The sequence below is a fragment of the Canis aureus genome, chromosome 33 (assembly GCF_053574225.1).
Source record: "Canis aureus isolate CA01 chromosome 33, VMU_Caureus_v.1.0, whole genome shotgun sequence".
Taxonomy (NCBI): domain Eukaryota; kingdom Metazoa; phylum Chordata; class Mammalia; order Carnivora; family Canidae; genus Canis; species Canis aureus.
The window spans coordinates 37402567-37424295 of record NC_135643.1 but is presented as its reverse complement, the minus strand read 5'-3'; the positions used below and the strand labels follow the sequence as shown (position 1 = coordinate 37424295).

Below are 21729 nucleotides of genomic sequence, written 5' to 3'. Positions count from 1 at the left end.
CTTACTAGAAGACCAATTACATTTTTTAAAATTCTCATTTCTCAAGAGTCTGTGGGCTCTTTTCATGCACACCAGAATTGAGATTGTATTTTTATTTAAAATATGGATTTTTTAGATGTCTGAAATTTTGCTTGTGTCAAGGGATAAGCAATGGGTAATGTTTTCAAATTGGCACTGATACTTGCCAGTGGTCCCTTGAAACAAAAAGTTGCTATTCTTGATGCTGCTGTTCTTTTGCTGTTTCTTTTCTTCTTCCTCTTCATCTTCCTCACGTCCACCTCCTCTTTATATTAAGCAATCGCTGTAATTTTTATAAACTCTATACAGCCTTTAGATTTAGTGAGACATTTTCCTTTATAACCTCCCACATATTTTCTATTTTTGAACAAAGCTTTCACTGTAATAATCAGCATTGATAAAGATAATTCTTATGGCAATTTATTTGTTCATTTCCACTCTGGGTGGGTTTTTGAGATTCTATTTTTTAGCATGTCATGTTGTTGAAAATGTGTCTCCTTATTCAAGTTATATATTTAGAGCTTCTCCTATTCTCCAGTAGAGACAGACAACAATAGCTATTTGAACTATGCAATCTATTTCAATATATATATTGTCTTTAACTCCTGATGGTATTGGTATGGCTGATAAGAGTGCTTGTATCTGTGCAACTACAATTGCTTGCCAAATTACCATTGCTAATTCCATAATAAATTATAATTCACAAACAAAATGTGTTTTAGATGGTAAGAGTATTGTTCTGTTGACTGGAATTCTAAAAAAAAATCAAGATAAAGTCTTGAAAAATAATTTAGGTCATTTTTAAGAGATTAGGGCTAGAAATTCTTATTTAGAGAGACAAGAAAAATGTTCAAGACAAAGCAGAGGATAAAAATGGACCTTTTGTGAACTGTTTGGTCAGTAACTAAAAGACATACATCTGTATATTCTATTTTTGAACATTACATGTTATTATGTACATTTTATGATATTATGGGGTTTGGATACAGACCTTTTATTCAAGAGCATTTTCTTGCCTATGATGAAAAACAGCTCATCTGCATTTGTCTTCATACAGTATCAAACAATAACTTACTATTCACATAAAACAAAAATAACAGTGGACACTTACATAGCACATACCATGTATAGGGACTAAAGTTGATGGGAGAAGAACAGATTTCCCCAAGAAGACAATGTGAGTTTATGATAAGAATGAATGTCTGTATCTATCCCATGGTTCCGAGTTCCATGCATTCTACCTGCTGGGGATGCAGCAACATAAAATGTGTGTTGATGTAGGGTCCTGGAGGGTAGGCCCCAAGCTCTCAGGGTATCCTTTCCACACTGGACTTTTGTCTGCTCTATCAGGCTGGCAACTCCTGAGCGGTGCAGTCTGTGTGTGATAAGGGCAGTGAATCCAATGGGAACATGCCCACTGTCATAACTCCTTTGCCTTGTTCCTATGTAGACTTCTCTATGAATCAAATACTCCACACTTTTGGAGAGTGGTGCTGGCTGAGGCTGTGCTGGCAGCTATGTGCATAATGTAATCAGATATTGCATCCAAAATTTCTAAAGCAGTAGCTTTTCCAGCATCTAGTACACCATATTACTAGAAATGGGCAGTGTCTGCATCTTTGAAAAAAGGAATAAAATAGATCATCAGTTAGCTTATCCTAAACATGATATGAAGCATAAATTATGTATATTTATATGTAAATTAAGAAAAGATAGTGGGGAAGTATCAAAGAAAACTAAAAATTCATGTCATGATTCCTCTCAGATCCAGTCCCTGGATTTCCTAGTTCTCCAGTGGGAAATATATCTTCCCAGCTCCCAGGCTCTCTGTTATCTGAGAATAGGCTAGGAAAAGCACCAAGGAAAGCCCAGAATATTTTCTGACTCCCACATTTAGATAATGCCTTAGAAGCATCTATATCTTGTCTGTGATTCGAGCTCTCACTAAGCATCAGTACCTTTCATAGTCTCAGGTTCCCCGAGGCCTCAGCTACTGAATTCTTGTTCTCACTTGACAGCCCTGATTTCTGGGCTCTGGTTACAGTACCTGTTTCCTCTGTCCATCTAGGATAGCAGCTTCTTGCTATTGCTCCTTTGGAGTTCCTTACTGTTTTCTGTGTAGCCATTCAGCTTTTCCATCACTTGCATAACCAATTCCCTGCATTAAATGTTCTCTATTTGAATACCTAGAGTGGTTTCTGTTTTCTTGACCAGAGACTATCATGAATAATTTGCTCCTCTCTATTGAAACTTGAAATCTGGATGAAAGAAATAGGTTCAAAGAAATACAACTTAATCAAACTAACTTCAGGAGAGATGAACTCAATATAGCAATCTAGAAATCAGATTCATTAAAGATTTGGCATCACCTCCTGTCTCCAGCAAAACAAATTCAAGAACAAGGCCCAAAGTTCTATTTATGCTGTAGTCTAGATAATTCCAATGTGTTTTAAGCTTATCAACATGTCTCAGAAACAAAATTTGCAAATTACTTTTATGGAAAATGTTTTACGCTGATACCAAACCTGGCAATGAAACCATCAAAAGGAAAAATACAGGCCAGTCCCATTTGTGTCATGAGTAAATATCAATAAAAACACTCTAAATATCAACTAAAAATCACAGCATTGAGCAGCCCGGATGGCTCAGCGGTTTAGTGCCGCCTTCAGTCCAGGGCCTGATCCTGGAGACCTGGGATCGAGTCCCATGTCGGGCTCCCCGCATGGAGCCTGTGTCTCTGCCTCTCTCTCTCTCTCACTCTCTGTGTCTCTCATGAATAAATAAATAAAATCTTAAAAAAAATCACAGCATTACATTTATTTTATTTTTTTTTTTAATTTTTATTTATTTATGATAGTTACACACAGAGAGAGAGAGAGAGAGGCGCAGAGACACAGGCAGAGGGAGAAGCAGGCTCCATGCACCGGGAGCCTGACGTGGGATTCGATCCCGGGTCTCCAGGATCGCGCCCTGGGCCAAAGGCAGGCGCTAAACCGCTGCGCCACCCAGGGATCCCACAGCATTACATTTAAATTAAAATTTATAACTGTGAATGGGAAATGCTCTTACAGACATTTCATTAATGTGAGGAATCCAGCAGAACCTCATTTATTCCCCTTTACACACAGAAGGAAACCAGACAAATAAAATCCTTAAGATTCACTTACAAAAAAAAAAAAAAAAAGCACTCAATATTCATGTCTTCATCAATCAGATTCCAGTTTGAACACTTACATAAGATAACCAATTGACAAGCAAAGCCATTTGATATTAAAGATTATGTTCTACAAGCTCTAAAAATCAGCATTAAATGACAGAGTATTCGGAATATTTATTTATTTTGCAAATAAGTTGCAAATACATTTGTTATGATTACAGAAAATAGACAAAGATGGTTAAAGTTCCCATTTTTATTCTATTCTGTGTCTGGGACCACAAAGTAATGCATTGATATTTTTATCACTATTTGTAATTTGGTATCTCATCAATGCAGATTCTCTGGCCTCAATATATAATCCCAAGTGGCATTGGCATCCATTGATGTGGATGGAGCTAGAGGGTATTATGCTGAGTGAAATAAGTCAATTGGAGAAAGACAATTATCATATGATTTCATTCATATGTGGAATTAAGAAATAGTGAAAGAGATCATAAGGGAAGGGGGAAAACTGAGTGAGGAAAAATTAGAGAGGAAGATAAACTATGAGAGACTCCTGACTCTGGGAAACAAGCAAAGGGGAGGAGGGTAGGAGGTGAACAACTGGGTGATGGGTACTAAGGAGGGCGCTTGACGGGAGGAGCACTGGGTGTTATACTATATGTTGTCAAATTGAATTTAGATAAAATATTTTTAAAATATAGTGAAAAAATTGTGCCACAAAATCTAAAAAGAAATAAAAAAAGAAAGTAACTTTTCTGAATTTTCAAAAATAAAAACCAAATTTTAATCACCTATGCTAGGATTTTTCTCCACCAAAAAGGTATCACAAAATTGTCATAAAGAAATTAGCAAAAAAGTGTATAGCTAATAGTTATAATCAAAGTATAATAAAATTGATTCAGACAATAAAATTTTTTTTTCTGTTTATTGTGATGTTAGTGGGATTTATCAGCTTTAAAAGTATGCCCTGTTGGTTGTGCCTCCTTCTTTCCCCTCAGGTGAATATGAATATTAATTTTTATTCTTTATTATGTATTTGTACCTTTGCAAATGCATAAAAAGACTTTTTCTTAGAAACTGCTTATAAAATTAAATAAGCTTCAGGACTTTAAAAGTTTTCCTTTCTACAAGCCATCTCAGATCCTTCAGGTTGTTTGCAAAATTCGGTAGTAGGCAAAAGACTCAAAATCCAAAGAATGTGAATTCAAAGTTTGTGGCAATCACCTAGGAACTGAAGGGCAAGAGGGCTCTAGCAGATGTAAGAGTTAAACTAACATATTGGAACAATCACAATCAGTAATGCCCTTCTGGAAACCCATGTTGCTCATTAGCATACCAGTATGTCTGAAGATCCCTATGCCAAAGACATGAGCTTAGTGTGTTCATTCTGGCATTAGTCACAGGTATTTAATCACAAAACCTTTAGTCTTGGCATATATGTAGACATTTTGAAACATGTTTGGTAAATATTAGAATAAAATGGTCGTCAACAACAAATACTGAATACAAGGAAGAGACTTTCTGCAGCTAGATTGCATAAGACTTCCGAATACCAGAACATTTCCATTGATTTATATTTTACTGCATACATAGTCAATATGATATTTCATGCTATTTTCCTCTAGGAAAAAATGGATCCAGCACATGCCAAGCCTTTTCCACAGGTGGTCTTTAGCTAAATAACTGCCAAAAAGACATTCCTTGGGGGAGTTAGTAGGGGAGATTAAAAATCAGCTTTCACTGTTGCTTTTTCAAACCCAAAAATACTGAACATTACTTGTAACTTTCTTGGGCTATTGTGGAATCTTATCATTCATGGATAAAGAGTAATTTTAGATTATAAAGAAGAGACAATTGAAAAATCATCTTTCAATTTAGTCGAATGATGCTTTTCTTAATTCCTGCCTACTTTGTTTTATGAGTATTTTATGGGAATGTTTTGATTGCCTGTTCATATGACAATTGAGGAAACTTGTTTTCACAGGCAAGCTAGAGCTCGATTTAACCACATTATTTCTAGTACTTATCTAATATGCACGTGTATCCAAAAGCATGTGGAGAGAAGGGCTTTTAAAATTTAAGGCACGCATTTTGAAAACCAAACATGGCAAGGGAACCAAGATTGTGTGTCTGTGGATAGTTATATTGACTTTCAAACTGCAAATGTTATTGGAAACTACTTTAGAAATCTTCCTTTCCTTTACTAAGGGTGTTGTTCGAGACTCTTGGCTCATGTATTTGGCATGAATACAAACAACATAAGGACAACCAAAAGGAAATTAATCCATCACAGTTCTAATTTCAATTTGTCTATTTTTATCATTCACATTTTTACCATCTGGAAATTTTTCTATCACTAGCTAAAAATATGATAATCCTTTTCAAATACTTTAGAACTTTAAAGATACACACAATGCAATTTTATTCTCATCTTGTATGGCATTATTTAATATCCTTAAAAAATCTGTCATTTCAAAGATTTTATGTATTTATTTGAGAGAGAAAGAGAGCTAAAGTGAGAGGAAAGGCAGAGGGAAAAGCAGATCCCTACTGAGTGGGAAGCCAGACATGGGGCTCAATCCCAGGATCTTGAGCCAAAGGCAGATGCTTAACTGCCTGAGCCACCCAGGCACCCCCCAAAATCTGTTACTTTAATGATGCTTTACATGAATGGATAAAACATGCACATATAGGTATGTGTAAATATTGATATTTGTATTTATGTGATGTCAAAAAAATCAGGAAAATTATATCTAAAATATCAAGATACTGGCTTGAGATATATTCATTTTTCATGACTGTCTGCAAACTTAAGTCAATTTCATATATCATTTTAATATTATGACAAAAATATAGCTGTGAATATTTATGTAGTTTTAAAATCTGACCTAAGGTAATCAAATAAGTAGATATTTACAAAATAGAAAAATTCTAATACCACAATAAATTTTAACTATGTTAAAATGCTGGAGTTTAATATTTTTATTTGAAACAAATTTAAGCTAATAACCAGAGAATTTGGGCTTTCCTTATGCTCCTATGAACAATGTATATTGTTGTGAGTGCATATTTGTGTTTTTGGTTTGTATGTATATATAAAGTATGTAATTTATACATAATTGCATAGATAACGCATTTTATCGAGATATTAACTTATATTGACTTTAGGACTATTAAAATCTTGGATTTGAGGGAGAATCTCTTTTTTATCACGATATTTCCAATATTATACTGCCATAATAAAGAATTTTTTAGGCAATGAGTTGCTTTTATACACCAGAAAATCAAATGGTGTGCATTTTTACTAGCATATCTGTGGAGATGTGCCCATCATTCATTGATGAGGCTAAGAGTAATTTCTGAAGTTCGAGGGCATTTCCTTCTTTCTCTCTCTCTCTCTCTCTCTCTCATATCATGTACATGTATTTAAGATATTTTTTTCTCAGTTTCAGTGTATATGCTAAATGCTTTAGGAAAATAAAAAGAGTTGTCATTTTACAGAATAGTTTTTCTTCACTGCCTTCCTTTCTTTTCTCATTCTTCTTAAACATATTTTCTTTGCTGATATTTGCCTAAATATTTTTGATACCATAGAATCAAACCTCCCTTGTGTGAGCATGATGGGTTATTATCCTGATTCCACAGATTTTTTTTCCATTCAATTCCATTACTGCGTCTATCATTTTAATTTCCACATGTTTCTTGGTATTTTGGTGGATTTTTCTTTTTCTTTTTTTTTTTGATTGCATTGATTTGAGAGAGAGAGAACATGAGTAGGGAGAGAGACAGAGGCAGAAGGAGAGGGAGAAGCAGAAGCAGTTCCCCTGAGTACAGAGACCCCCTCCACCTTAATCCCAGGACCCCAGGATCATGACCTGAGCCAAAGTCAGCTGCTTAACTGTCTGAGCCACCTAGGTGTCCTTTTGGTGTTTTTTTTCCTTACCGTATGTTCTAACCTGTTGGAAAACATTATGTTTGTTATATATTTATATTTTTATAATAAGCCTTCAATAGATTGAATAAGGATAATTATATAATTCCAATTAAAGTAAAAATCACAAATTTTAATAAGGAACAAAGTATAAATGTTATCTTTGTAAGTAAGTAATGTTTATTTTTAATCAAAATGACACATCATAATTATATACAAACTTGTGGAAAATGAGTATCAACTTCATGATGATAATAAATTAGCTTTGAAAAGCAAGACATTTTTTCTTTATTTGCAAAATGTAACCCATATAAAGTATGTACATATATGTGTACTGATGTATATAGGTAGATATCTTATGTATGGCCTATATATGTGGATATAAATGTTCTAATTGCCTTAAATTTTACTTCTTTCATAAAAGTCAAATCAGTTTTTTAAGAAAACTACTTTTATAAATATTTCACACCATATCTTTTGTTTAATCAGTATATCTCAATCTTGAACACATTAAAATAAATTTATTGGTCCATAAAACTTTCACGTTAAATTTCTAGTAATGTATTTTTTTGGAAGTGCTTTTCTATATCAGAATTCTGTAAACAGGAATGGGCTTACCATGTAGTTCTTTACAATAATTCTTTAAAAGTCCTACAATATATTATCTGTTTTCATAAAGCTCATAATACGAGTGAAATGCCTGAGGCAAAACATGTCTGCTTTGCCTTCAAAAATGATACATCAAAGAAACACTATTTGCATATAATTATATGAAAATGTTCATAAATAAAATCTTTGTGCATTGAAATAAAGTGAAAAAGCATTCTTAAAGGTTTCTTTCAAAAGTTTCTTGAAATCACAATATAGGAACTATGGATCTAAAATAGTTGACAATGAAATCTTGTGATCTTCTCTCAAAAATCCATGAAGTGTATTTGGTGCCTAGTAGACAAAGACAAAACTTCTGGGAAATGATATTGCATATTTTACATTTTAGGTATGATCAAAGGTAGCACTTTTTTTTTTTTTTTTGGTTAAAGGTTAAAATTAGAGGCATCAATTTGGTGAATCTACAAAAAATAGTATGATTTCTATAAAATATATATTACAGGGGATAAAAAATTATAGATGGGATAACATAAACCAAAGAATGTTACTAGAGAGTAGCAAATCAAAAGACTCTGAATGATGACATATCTAGTAACTGCCCTGGGGGATGCAGACTTGTAGAATGAAATAGATCACCTCACCAACCTGCATAACTGTGAGTGGCAAGTATTATTTGAAATCATTGAGTTTTGGGTTAGTTTGGTATGAGGTACTACTGTGGCCAGTTAGCTGAAACAGATACGTTGGGACATAGGAATGAAAAAATGGGTAACACTCTCTACCCAGCATGTTTTAATAAACAATATACCTATGTATAATAAGTAGCTTCATTAGATGGCATCAAAGAGAAAAGCTAAGCAGAAAAGAGGAATGGGAAATGTCGGAGGTATAATTTTAAATAAGGTAGTCAGGAAAGCCTCACTGAGAAGGGAGTGGTAGCAGGTCAGTTTCCCTAAAAAGCAAACTCTGAGAAAAAGATTTGAAGTATCAATTATCCTTCATGATGGCAACAGGGTGGCAGCTGTAGTTTAAAATATAATAATATATTTTCCTGTCATCTGGTAGAAGTATTCTCCCTTTTCTGAGATCTAAGACTTTTAAACCTACAGAATTAAGAGTCACAGCAAGAAGTGCAAATTCACCAAAATGGTAATTTAGGGTGATAATAGATGAGACCACTCCTACAACCTCCTCTTGGATCCCAGACATTGCACTATACTAATTAATAATATAGTGTTGGATCAAACATGGACTCTGCTGGGTGAGATCCTGTGAATGGAAAAGGGAAAAACATATGCCAATTCCAATGAATGTTAATTACTGCCCCTTCCAAGGTTGAAGAGGTCTGATCTAGTCATTTTCCACAGAGCTTAGGAAATTTGTAAGGTTTTTGGTGTCATATTGGAGGCTCAGCTTTGATCTTTCTTGCTGGCATTTGGTATCATCAGTAGCTGGATCAGCCTTGGTGACTGAGAGACCATACTGACAGACCCATGCCTACTCAGTTGATGTACCCATTTGCCAGTACTCTGGTGACTGATGACAGTGGTTGACTAAAGTCAATTAGCAAGTTATTCTCTACTTGATTGATGAATTGGGTCTATTCTGTGTTCAAACTTTCCTGGGGGATGTTAACACGTAAGTCAAAGATCTTCCTCATTGGGGTCCACTCCCATATATCCATCCATATGCCTTTTGCCCAGAATTTTTTAGCCTCATTATTCAAATATTCCAGGTCTTTGTCCAACCAGCTGGGTCTTTTGCCATTACTGTGGCTGTATATATTCTAATGTTGGGATTCTTCTCTTTCCACACCAAGTAGATGAGCAGATATAGTGCACATTGAGAAGATTTCTCTTAATATTTTTCAGGACATTAGCAATACAGCTGTAGTGTAGCTGCATTTTCAGTAGGTGCACACAACCCAAGTTGACTTACTTATTCACAGAGCAAACTCTGATTTTTCTGCCTTTGTCAGCTAGTCATAAAGGATCCCAACTCACAAGGCTGTAAGTGTAATATCTGATGGAGCACTGCTGGTACAACTTGCTAGAATAAATGGACCATGAAATAATGAGGTTTACTCCTACGCTTTATCTTGGGCTCAATAATAGATATACCATTTCCAATTTATAATGAGTTACTTCTGGACATGCCCAAATCTCTGAGTTGGTGAGTCTGTCAGATTCCAGCCCATATTGGACACTTCATATGCAGCATTACATGGAACCCATGTTTGAATGTTCTGCAGGTTCCAGTAGCATATTAGGAGCTGTTTTTTTAAAAGGTACATAATTGTCGCTTGCAGAAGATATAGTATTGCTCCAGAAACCAAGAGCTTGACATATACCTCACACTCTTTTTTTCACCATCGACACCTCCAACAACTTACAGTCCTGGGACAATGAGTCAAGCAGCTGTTCTATTTGTTTTATAGTCTCAATGAGCTGCACATCCTTTCCTACTCTGGGCCTACTCAAAGCTGGCATCATTCTGTGTGATTGATTTAGTCTAAGGGCCAGATCATTATTCCCAAATGTAGAATGCATGGTCTTCAGATCCCAAAGAAGCTGATCACCTATTGGGCCTCCTTTTCTGGATTCTTCTTTGGGATCCAAAACTTTGCCTTTTATTTCATGGTGGAGTTGTGACATGTCTCTGACCACAAGAACCTTAAAAGTTTTACCTAAGTGGCAGCAACTTGAGTCTTCATAGAGTTTATCTTCCATTCTTTAGGTAGCATGTGTTTTACCAAAGCCTCCAATATGTTTGTTGCTCCTTTCTTAATTGGTCCAGTTAATAGGATATTATTAGTATCATGGGCATTGTGATATTTTATGGCATATTTGACTGCCTCAGTCCCCTTTGGACAATATTATGACAGAGGGTGGAAGAGTTAGCATTATCTGGGAGAAAGACTGTCAAAATATACTCTTGTCTATTGTTGCAACTATTTCTGATCTTTTCTGTGAGAAAGCAAAGGAATATTTTCCAGATCAATGGCCACATATCAAGTACCTGAAACAATTATCTTTTCTAGCAAAGAGAACTCATCTGGCACAGTACTACAACTGGGCCACCTGCAGTGAGTTTATAGAAGCCCATCATCATCCTCCAGGATCTGGCAATATGGGACCCGTGCCTTGTGGGTGACACAGGTACCACAGAAGGCAATTGCCTGCAACTCGTTTCAATTTTCAGTTGGGAGGTAATGTCTGTATTTTCCTACCTTCCAATGCTCTCTTACTGCTGAAAACCACAGCACAGGCTGTGTGAGCAACAAATAGTTTTTCTTAGATGTCCTTTTACAAGCAGAGGAGACCCAGGGAAAACCGCAGTTCTAAGCAGAGCACCAAGATTTACTTCCCAGTTGGAATGCAGACGGCTTCAATTTCCTCACCCCCATGGCAGCCAAAATTGCAAAGTGTTGCCGTCTTGCTCTAAGCTTGTTACTTCCATGGGCCTTTGTCTTCAGCCTATCGTTGCTTTGGTTTCTCTTGTTTCTTCCTCGAGGAGTTACCTTATTTTTAAGAAGCTATGTTTTGTTTTATTTTTTAAAATCTTCTATCAATGGGAAATATTTGGAGAGGGCGTGTTCAATTGTAAACATATAGGATCATTTGAAGTAGATATCTCCAGATACTATTTTCATGTTCATGCCATTATTCTTACTTTCTAAGATTGACAAATATTAAAGGAGTGACTTTACGTAATTCTTTGCCCCCCACCCCATAAATATGTTCCCTGGAGTTCTTGTTCACAAGTTGTTTATTTCGCCATCTAAAGCCAATATTAGTATCTTGGCTATATGGAGCCAAAACATTTATAATGAATGAATTTATTTGGTATAAAAGTTTTTACGCTATTTTTGTTGATTCTAACCTAATTAAAATCTAAAACTATTTATCTGTATATTCTTTAGATATTATCTACCTTTTTAACTGCTGATAAAGAGAAACATGAAAAATTTTAAGGATCATAATATCTAGAGAAACTGAAATCTGTGTATATATTTGTGTAGCGTGTTTCCCTAATTATGTGTATGAGGATCTCTGTTTTTTTCTTTCCTTTTTTTCCTCTAATTTATGCTCCCTCTTTCAAATTTTCGTCTTTTTTAAAAGATACTCAGTTAAAGTTACTTCTTCAAATGAAAGCTAAGTTGAGCCAAATACATTTTAGTGTTGACCCAACAAGTTAAGTCAGGAGATACTAAAAATAAATTTTTGTATACAAGAACAATAATCATTTATCAAATGTTCTGAGATGTGTGGTTTTTTGTGGGTGCTTAGTGTATACAGCTGAAGATTGCCATTCAAAAATTATTTGAAACCTTTATATTTAGATTGTAGAACACTTGCAAGACCTGTGATGAGGATATCTCCAAAGTGTGCAAGGAGCACCAAGTAGCAGTAGGTTAGGATGCATAATTGTACTGAAATACACGCATTCATTAAAAATACGCAAACAATTTATGCAAACACTCTTATTTTCCCAGAATTTGAAAATGATTTCATCTTCGATTCTGATATAACACTTAAAAAATATTTCCCCCTTAGGAAGATGAACAGCAACATATACATGGACAGTTGATGGGGCTATTTGCTTGTTTCCTTCTTGTGAGCTCTAATGGTTTCCCGAAGGACAATTTTCAGTGTTCCCATCTTTTTGTTTTTTTGCTTTTTTGTTTTTTAAAGACAAATACATTCTCCAAGGATTGTGTTTCTCAGAAAGCAAATTTATAAGGCAATTTATAATCAAGAGAGTACCAATAAATGCCAATTATAGATAAAATGTAACCTTAAATAAAGAGATGACCTTGATGGTTTCTTTGTTGTTGTTTACTTAACAAGGAAGAGTAATCGATCATTTCCTATTATTTTATCTCTTGCCTAGTCTCAACCTCTCAATTTCATGCAATTTACCTCCATGTTTTCTAAAACAGATGGAGATTTTTTTTATATGGTTTGGAAAGAAACACTCAGCTGAGTGCCTGGCCTCTATTAAAAGTTCAGTGGTCATTCTATGCTTATTTTTCCCTTTTCTTTTACTCAACAGCAACTTTAGTCATTCCTTCTCTGTGGTTGCAGTGGACTCAGAAATAGGTTTGCAGGAAATATTTGAAGGGAAAAAATTCTTATAGTAATTGAATAGAAGACTATAACAAATTTAAGTCTGAGTTAACTATAAAGGAAGGAGACTAAAACTTTTTTTAAAGCACATTTTTATCATAAGAAATCAAAAGCCTTTTCTTGACATTTTTTTTTCTCTAAGATCATAGTTGATTTCTCCTTATCCATAGTTGAATTATGCTCAGCAGAGAATGTTGAACTGAATTGCCTAAAGTCAGTCTTGCTGACCTTGATAGTAGGAATAGAATAAATTCTGAAGCAATAAGTTGATATAGATTTTTACTCAGATTATAATAGAGTTTATTCTTGAAAAGAAAAAGATAGGAAGATAGTGGTCATAAGTTCCTAAAATTAACTAACGTATTTTTGATGGAAATTAAAGATTTTATGTCTGAACATAAATCTCAAAATGGGAAGTAATTTTTATTATGGGATTTTCATTTCATTCTATTTTTTAATTTAAATAGTAAAAAATAAGTTAGTGGAAAGTAATCATGATAAGTCAATAAAAAGTGATAGTTAAGTCTACCTGGAAGCAAAGCAAATAAGTTGACTGTGACATATTTCTGCCATCCTAAGATATTCATCAAAAATTTTACATAATTTAGATTTACTAACAGTCACTTAAATGACAAATTGTTGCCAAAAACAAATCAGTAGGTTAGTATATATCTTGCTTTGATCCTTATTAACTGCTATTAGCTGCTATTATAAACATTCTTAAGGTTCATAATTTTAAAATCTTATCAATATTGTTAGTAATTCCTGCTGTGTCTCTGCGTACATTCCAATATTTTGGCTATAGGAAAATCTTTCAAAAGATATAGATGAGTTATTTGAAGTGACCTATATCCTTCAAATGATTATTTTGGGATTTTCATAGCCATGTCACATGGTTCACCTTTTTTTTGAGGGAGAGAAGGAAAGAGTGATAATTGTATTTTCTATGTTCCTGAGAGTTAGAGACATTTAATGAGTCCTTGTAATAATTTGACTCCTGAAGCTGTTCTTTGAACGGAAGCCACTACCACCATCATGTTGGTCTGATTGTAGTAGTGAGGATATGCTACATGGATACGTGTGCAAAGCACAGAGGAGTCCTCCTTGTGAAGCATCCTCCTGCCCATCTGCTCTTCCTGACAAACCTTCGGTCAGATCCCTGCCAGACACTGCCTTCCCCAGAGACATGCAGTGGCTTAGCCGGGGGTTTTGCTGTCACTGAAGAAAAATCACTATCTGGACATCTGACGAGTCTCTGAGGATTTGGTTCTTATGGATAGCTTGTTACCAAGTGTTGCTTTTGCGCCTTATACCGTATTTAAATGCTGCAAAATTTTCTTAAAAACCTGAAAAATATATGAAAATGGGCTTAAATGATTGATACATAAGAGATACTATAAGTGCAGCTTTAAAGTGTGAGCTAATAGGTAGATTCTTTCCCACATATAAAGAAAGTCAAGGTTGTAAAATGTCAAATGATAAGCTGAGGATCAGATGGGAAATTGGTTAGAAGTGAAATAATTATGATGAAACTGGCTAGAATCTTCTATCATTATGCCATATATTTTAATGCTTTTGTCTTAATACACATTTCTCACAAGTTCACTGTGACTGATTTAACTCATTCTATTTGTTTCTTTACTGTTTCCTTTCAGTATCCTAATGTAAATATTTAATTTTTACCTAAGTATTGATATCCCATTTTAGAGATGAGGGAAGTGTGGCATAGCAAGATAAAATTACTTGCCTGGGATCATACAGCTGGTAAATGGAGGAGTCAGGATTTTAATCCTAACTGCAACTCCGGATACCATGTTGTTAACCACTGTGATACTCTGTCTTCCCTTGGCCTGATGTTTTATAGAACACGTTATTTGGATTGATTTCTTCATTAGCTAACAGTAATTGTGTGTTACTCTGTGTAATAGTCTATAGTAGGTGGTAAAGTTGCCAATAAAAAGAAACAGGTCCTTAAGAGACTATTTCCACATATGACTACATAGTAAGTGTTATCTCTTGATGAAGAGATTCTCAATATTGTCTAGAAGCCACAGCCAAAAGAAAGAAATCATTGAGATAAAGAGATCCAGCTGTAACTTATAAAGAGAAGCCTCTGCTAAAGCCTATGAAGAGAGTTTCATACTTCTCCCAGCCCAAACCCCTCAATAGTTATGTTTCCTACTTAAATTGTTCATGCTACATTTTGAGCCCACTTCATTTAGTCTTTTTCTTTGGTAGAGATGGGTATAGTGGTCTAATCTTCCTGTGTTTAGACATTTTGCATATTTGGAAATTATTAAATTATATATTTGAAATGACTAATTTGCTGGTTAATTAAACTCAGTTCCTTTCCCATTTCCCATACATTTTACTTCCCAGTTCCTAAAATACATTTTAACAAAGGATTACTGGTTAATATTTATGTTGAAATATAATTTCAGCCTGCCATAACATTTCTATTGTAAAATCAATTGCTTATATTAGGAGAAATACATAAAATACATTTATTTTCCATCTTAATGTTGGATTTGTTCTATATTAAAAATGTTTAGTATAGAGGAGGATAGAAATATTGGGATTATTTTGTAAACAGTAAAATGAATGAGTAATTAGACAGCTATTGGACTGTGATTTTAAAGCAGCAGAGCAATGCTATATGGTACACTGAAGCATCTGTTTTATTCTTGTTCAATGTCAGGGGAAGTCATTGGTGGTTGTAACTGTCAAGGTCTCTGTTGTAGCTCTGATGTCTTGCTAAGATGTTTAAAAAGAAGATCATACTTATTTAAATGCCCAACCCCAGGACCTAGTGTTACCTATCTATTCATATAAAAATCATAGCAAATAAAAATAAAGGATATCTCACAAATAAAATTAATATTCTTTTATAAATTTATCAGAATCCTTTACTTTAGGAACAGAACACATTTTATTCTTTGGCATGAATATGCCAATTATATTATATCCTATATATTCATCAAATAGCTGATTTTAAAGTAACACAAAGCCGAGGTAACAAAAACCAAAGTGTTATCTTAAAATAAATATTATTGACATTCTAAGAATCCACTGGGAAATGAAATAAAGAAATCCTTGCCTTCTAGCTTCCCAGCATCACTGCCCTTATAGTATCTAAAGCGCTCTAAAAGAAAAGAAGTGATTAGAGATTTGATGGATGAGCCCCTCAATTTATTTCTTAAAAAGTTATTTTACAGCTAAAGCCACATGAATTGCTCAAAGTCAGACAGCTAGATGAATTCTTTATTGAGATGACAATGAAAATAATTACATTGTTAGATTGTCAGCTTTTTAAAAAACTCTTTTGGCAATCCAGACACACTGACATTAGTAACAAAGAGAGTGAACATTTTTTAAAACAATGTCCTTTAAAATTTTCCAAATACTATATCATTGAATTGCCACTTTGGTGTGATTACTCAAAATAAAGAATGAATTTTTTGAGACATATCAGGTAGTGGAAGAAAAGACCTTTAGTATTAATGAATTTAAAGGAAACATTTCAATTGTCTAGAGGGCTTTCTCCCTCATTTTCAATATTCCCTATTTATCTAATAAAAAGCATACTCGAATATGGTTAGCTAATTTAATGTGCATACACTAGGAAATAATGAAATTTATCATTATCACCTGTTCTGACATACTTGGCAATAATGAAATTTTAATCAGAATATAAGTAAGATTCTATGGAAAGAATAATTAAGATATGCTAAGAAAGAGACTTAACAAAAGAACACTTATTTTGTACAATCTTCTCCCTTTTTACTCTTTTCACTTTTACTTCAAATATTCAAAAAGAAATGAAAAATAGTATGAAATTACAAACTATTCCTTTTATTTGAATACATCTGTCACTCTTTAATGTTTAATACACATTTTCTTTTGTTTAATGTAAGCCTATAGCATATGTTAGCCACAGAATTTAAGAGAAACATTTTCTAGTGAAGAAATCTCAGTTTCTTATTGGAAATTCAGATTTCCCATTTGAAATTATGCCTTTTGTTTCTACATCTTGATTTGGTACATATACCTAACACTTAAAATGTAATTCCTTATGACCAAATTCTGGACTGCATTTGCCCTGATGGATTTCTAAAGTTGGAACATAGGTAATTTTAATTTACTTTAAATAGAAAAATCTTATTTTCAGAGAAAAAATGTAAAGGAAATGCTGCTTTTATGGAATGAAAGAAAGTATAAACTAGTTACTCTCATATCGAAAACCTAAGTTTTGCTGCAACTTATACTATTTTTTATTATTGGTTAAATAGGGCACTTGGGTGGCTCAGTCAGTTGAGCATCTGGCTCTTGGTTTCAGCTTAGGTCATGATCTCATGGGTCATGAGGTCAAGCCCCACATGTGTTCTGCACTCAGCAGGGATTCTGCTTCAATATTCTCTCCTTTTGCCGCTCGCTTCCCCAATAAAGAAATAAATCTTAAAAAAAAAACCTTAAATATAGAATTTTCCTCTATGTAATCTTCACATCAAAGATAAAAAACTGGATGAAACACTACCTTTATTTAATTTCTCCATGTTACAGAAAGTTAGGGGACTGATATATATAGATATAGATATAGATATAGATATAGATATAGATATAGATATAGATAGATATATACACACATATAAACATATATATACATATATATTTTTTTTTAGGTTTTTATTTTTTTTATTTGAGAGAGAGAGAGAGAGAGAGAGCATGAACAGGGGGAGGGGCAGAGAGAGAGAGAGGAAGCTTCCCCACTAAGCAGGAAGCCCGATATAGGGCTTGATCCCAGGATCCTGGGATCACAACCTAAGACAAGGGCAGATGCTTAACCAAGCCAACCCAGGTGTCCCTAAAGAGAGAATCTTAAGCAAGCTCCATGCTAAATGCAAATCCTGACTCGACAACGTGTCATGATCTGAGCTAAAGTCAGCAGTCTTAACTGCTGCTTAACTGAGCCACCAAGACACCTCTAGATATCCTTTTCTTAATATCTATGTTGATAGTTATAATTTTTATTCATATTTTTCCTTCTTGATCAGTTAGAAGTTATTCTGTATAATATTTTAATATTTTTCAAATCCCTCTGCTTTCTTAAAACGGATTTTTCTTCTTTCTTTCGTTTTTTTTTTTTTTTTTTTTTTTTTTTATGAGAGAGTGTGTGTATGAGCAGGGGAGAGGGGCAGCAGGAGGAGAGAGAGAATCTTAAGCAGACTCTGTGCTTAGCACAGAGTTCCACATGGGGCTCAACCTCATGACCAGGAATCATGACCTGAGCCAAAATCAAGAGTCAGATATTTAATTGACTGAACCACCCAGGCACTCCAGGCAGATATTTTTTAAATATACATTTTTATGGGAACTATGTTTCAAACTTTTTATTGACTCATTCTATGAAAACTATGTAACTCATATTGTAATCTAATAAAATTAATGTTGATGAACTATTTGAGTTAATAATATACTTATTGAATAGTTCAGTGGCTGATAGAAACCTCTTGCTACCCTAAAGTGCATCAATACTAGGGCTGGGATTGAACTAAGCAGGGAGTCCCTTCTGCTCTTTCCTCACACATCCCATGTATTATGTGGTTGGGAAGGCTTCTCTGGGCAAAGGTAAGTTTGCTTTTGCTCTTGAAAGTGCTTATTTTTTCTAGCAATGTCTCTGAGCTCCTCTATTTTATTGATACCTAAGAGGAAAGAACAATGGATTGGGAACTGAGCAACCTGGTTTCTTTTATTTGTCACCTCTATTACTAGGACTTTGGGCATATCCTTGATCTCTCTGCTTAAATGTCTGTGTTTATGAAACAGGACTATGAGGCTCCTAAAGTGTTTTCCAGATTGAAAATGCAATGTTTATGACTCTGTCAAAGTCTCATCTGTAACTCTCCTGACCATCTTAAAAATAAGAGTCTCTGCAAGCTGCTATGAACTTACTCTGACTGGATAAACCTAAAGATTCATCTTTTGGATAATCCAACAATTATAGTGTACTTAGCCTAATTAGGTGGTCAACTTCATTTCTTCCTTCCTTCCCTCCTTTCTCCCTCTTTCCCTTTCTTCCTTCCTATTTTTATAGGAGTATAGTTGGCACAATGTAACATTAGTTTCAAGCATACAAGATAGCAATTCAACATCTCCATCCACTATGCTATGCTCACCACAGTGTAGCTACTATCTGTCACCACAATGCCATTGTATTGTTAACTATATTCCCCATGCTGTGCTCCCCACTCTTGAGACCTACCCATTCCATAACTGGAAGCTGATATCTCCCCCTCCTCTGTATCCATTCTGCCCATTTTCCTACCTATCTTCCTTCCAACAGCCTAGGTAGTCAGCTTCTAAGGTGACAAATTCCAATGTAAACTTCAATGGTAGCGAGTATTTGTGATTTGAAAAATATCATTCTGTTTTCCTTGAAACATCAGAACTTTGTTTTATTAATCCAGTTCTATAACTTCATCTAATAATAGACTCAAACTTGCTTTAAAATAATGCTAATTGAACATTTACTGAAGTGTATTATTGAATTTAATTTCTGTAAAGAAGCAAAACCTATATTCTTACATCTGATTTTCTTAAATTATATTTGACATCCTAGTCAGGAATCATTATAGCTCAACTGATAATTTTTGAAATAATACCTTGGTAGCATAATGGAGGATGAAATAGAAGATCATATAGCAGATAATCTCTGCTATACAAAAGAGTAGTATTAAGACTGAAAGAGGGCATTGGTGATGGGATTTACAAGATAGCGATATATGGGAAAGTTATGTTGCCTTTTTTTTTAAGTAGGCTCCATGCCCAACATGGGGCTTGAATTCATGACCCTGAAATCAAGAGTGTGTGGTCTACCAACCCAGGCAGGCACTGCAAGAAAGGGATGTATGGGGAAGTTAAAGCAGATTGCCCAAAGTGGTTTTAACAGGAGAGAAGCATGACATCTGCAATGACTTTCTGATGTTTGGAAAATTGATGAATTCTTGTGTCCCAAACAGAGATTTAAAGTAAGAAGTAGATATTTTGACTTAAAAGCTATACTTGGAAGATATAGTATATGCTAATATCCAAGTAAATGTTTCATAAAAGATAAATCAGTTATCACTTTTATCTTTTTTACTAGAAAATAAAATGCAGATGCAGAAAAACACACGAAGCAAATGTATGGTTCAATGAGATATTTTAAGATGGACACTTTTGTAACTACAATTTAAGTCAATATATAGAACTCAGAGACCTCTCCATGATGCCTATACCAGTTCTAATCCCCTCCTTTCTTCCCCAACTGATCATTATCCTGGTTACCACATCCTTGCACTCCTTTATAATGTTATGTCCATGTGAGAATCCCTAGCTAACATAATTTAGTAATTTTGCTATCTTTTAAGTCATCCATAGTCTGTTGAAGAATGCTGGGTATTTGCTCTGTAGAGTATCTGATGATTTAGATTTTGGAGTTAGTATACCTGTGTCTGCATGTGTCTTTTTTGTGATGTCATCAGAAGTTATCCTTAATGTGTAGGTCCATTAATTCATTGGAGGTTGCAAAATAAAGTCATATTCTCAGTCTGTTTATTTATTAATTAAGTGCTTTTAGAAAAAGACACTATTTGGTTATCCTTGGAATATTCAAACTGGAAAGCCATGATAAATGCTTGAGTTCATCCTTTTATTTGCAAGATAGTTGGTTCCCTATAATCCTTCAACATTAACCAATTACTTTTTTTTTCAGTAGTTTAACAAAAGTTATTTTTCATTCTCATGAAGTCCATCCCAGGACTGTGGGACTCTCCAGAAGAGCTGCTGTCTATGTAGGGGGCTCAGCACTGCAAACTACTTTGAGTTTCTGGTCCCTTTTTCTGTATGGGCTTCCACACCTGAGACAGGAAAAACACTGGAGTCTTGTACCAACAAATAAAGGCTTCAGCCCAGAACCAATGACGTTTTTAATATATTATGAATAAATGTATGCTATCATTGCCAATGAGAACCTCTTCAAATTGGCTCTTGAATCATTTTGACATGACTGTAATAGTCTTTGAAGGCTTCCTTGATGTCTGATATGGAGGTATTTTACTTTCATTCTGTTCATTTCCTGCTCCAGGCTTGGAATCAGCTATTTCTCCATGAAACCCCGATTTTGTTCAGTGCTAAAGGGAAATTAAAAACTCCAATCTGGGAATTAGGAATGCTCATTGTAACTGGATTGCATTCCAGAACTATGCAGTCAGCAAAGCACAATAGAAATGAATATCATAATAACAAGAGTTCATATATATATTTCTAATTCAAATGTAGTTCTACAGGATTTTTTTTAACTTAACTCTTCTATATTATGTTTATATCTCCTTTCTTCCAATCAAAAAATATTCATTCAGTATCCAAATGATGATATAGTTTGAATAACTCATAATTACCTATTTGCTTTATACATTAGATATCCAATAATCTGAATATTAATGCTACCACCTCCAATATAATTAATGAGAATAGTTAAAAAATTTTTTTCATAAAAACTCTCCTCATTTATTTCATGATTTTAAGAAATCTGAATATATAATAGCGTTCAAACAATACTCCCTCCATTTCAGAAAATTTTTAAAGAGGTTTTTAATTTATTTGGCAGGGGGAAGGACAAAATGACAGGGAAAGAGAGAATTTCCAGCAGACTTCCTGCTGAACACAGAGCCCAACCTGGGTTTGATCTCACAACCCTGAGAGATAATGACCTGAGCTGAAATCAAGACTCTGACACTTAACCAACTGAGCCACCCAGGTGCCCCCTCCCTCCATTTTAACAATTATTTAGTCTTACCCAGATCTACAGATATCCACAGGCTTACTATTGGCGAAGCCAAGTTTTT

General features: G+C 34.4%; 1 long non-coding RNA gene across 4 annotated transcripts in view; it reads right to left on the bottom strand.

Moving 5' to 3' along the window:
- LOC144304018 (uncharacterized) overlaps positions 1 to 21729 on the bottom strand; it is a 228561-nt gene that overhangs the window by 200689 nt on the left and 6143 nt on the right. Inside the window, exon 4 of one of the 4 annotated variants that reach the window (XR_013371013.1) lies at positions 12510 to 14193. The exons of the other annotated variants lie outside the window; for them this stretch is intronic. This is a non-coding gene — a long non-coding RNA (uncharacterized LOC144304018). Of the gene's footprint in view, positions 1 to 12509; positions 14194 to 21729 lie in introns of those variants that run through there. 4 annotated transcript variants of the gene reach the window in all.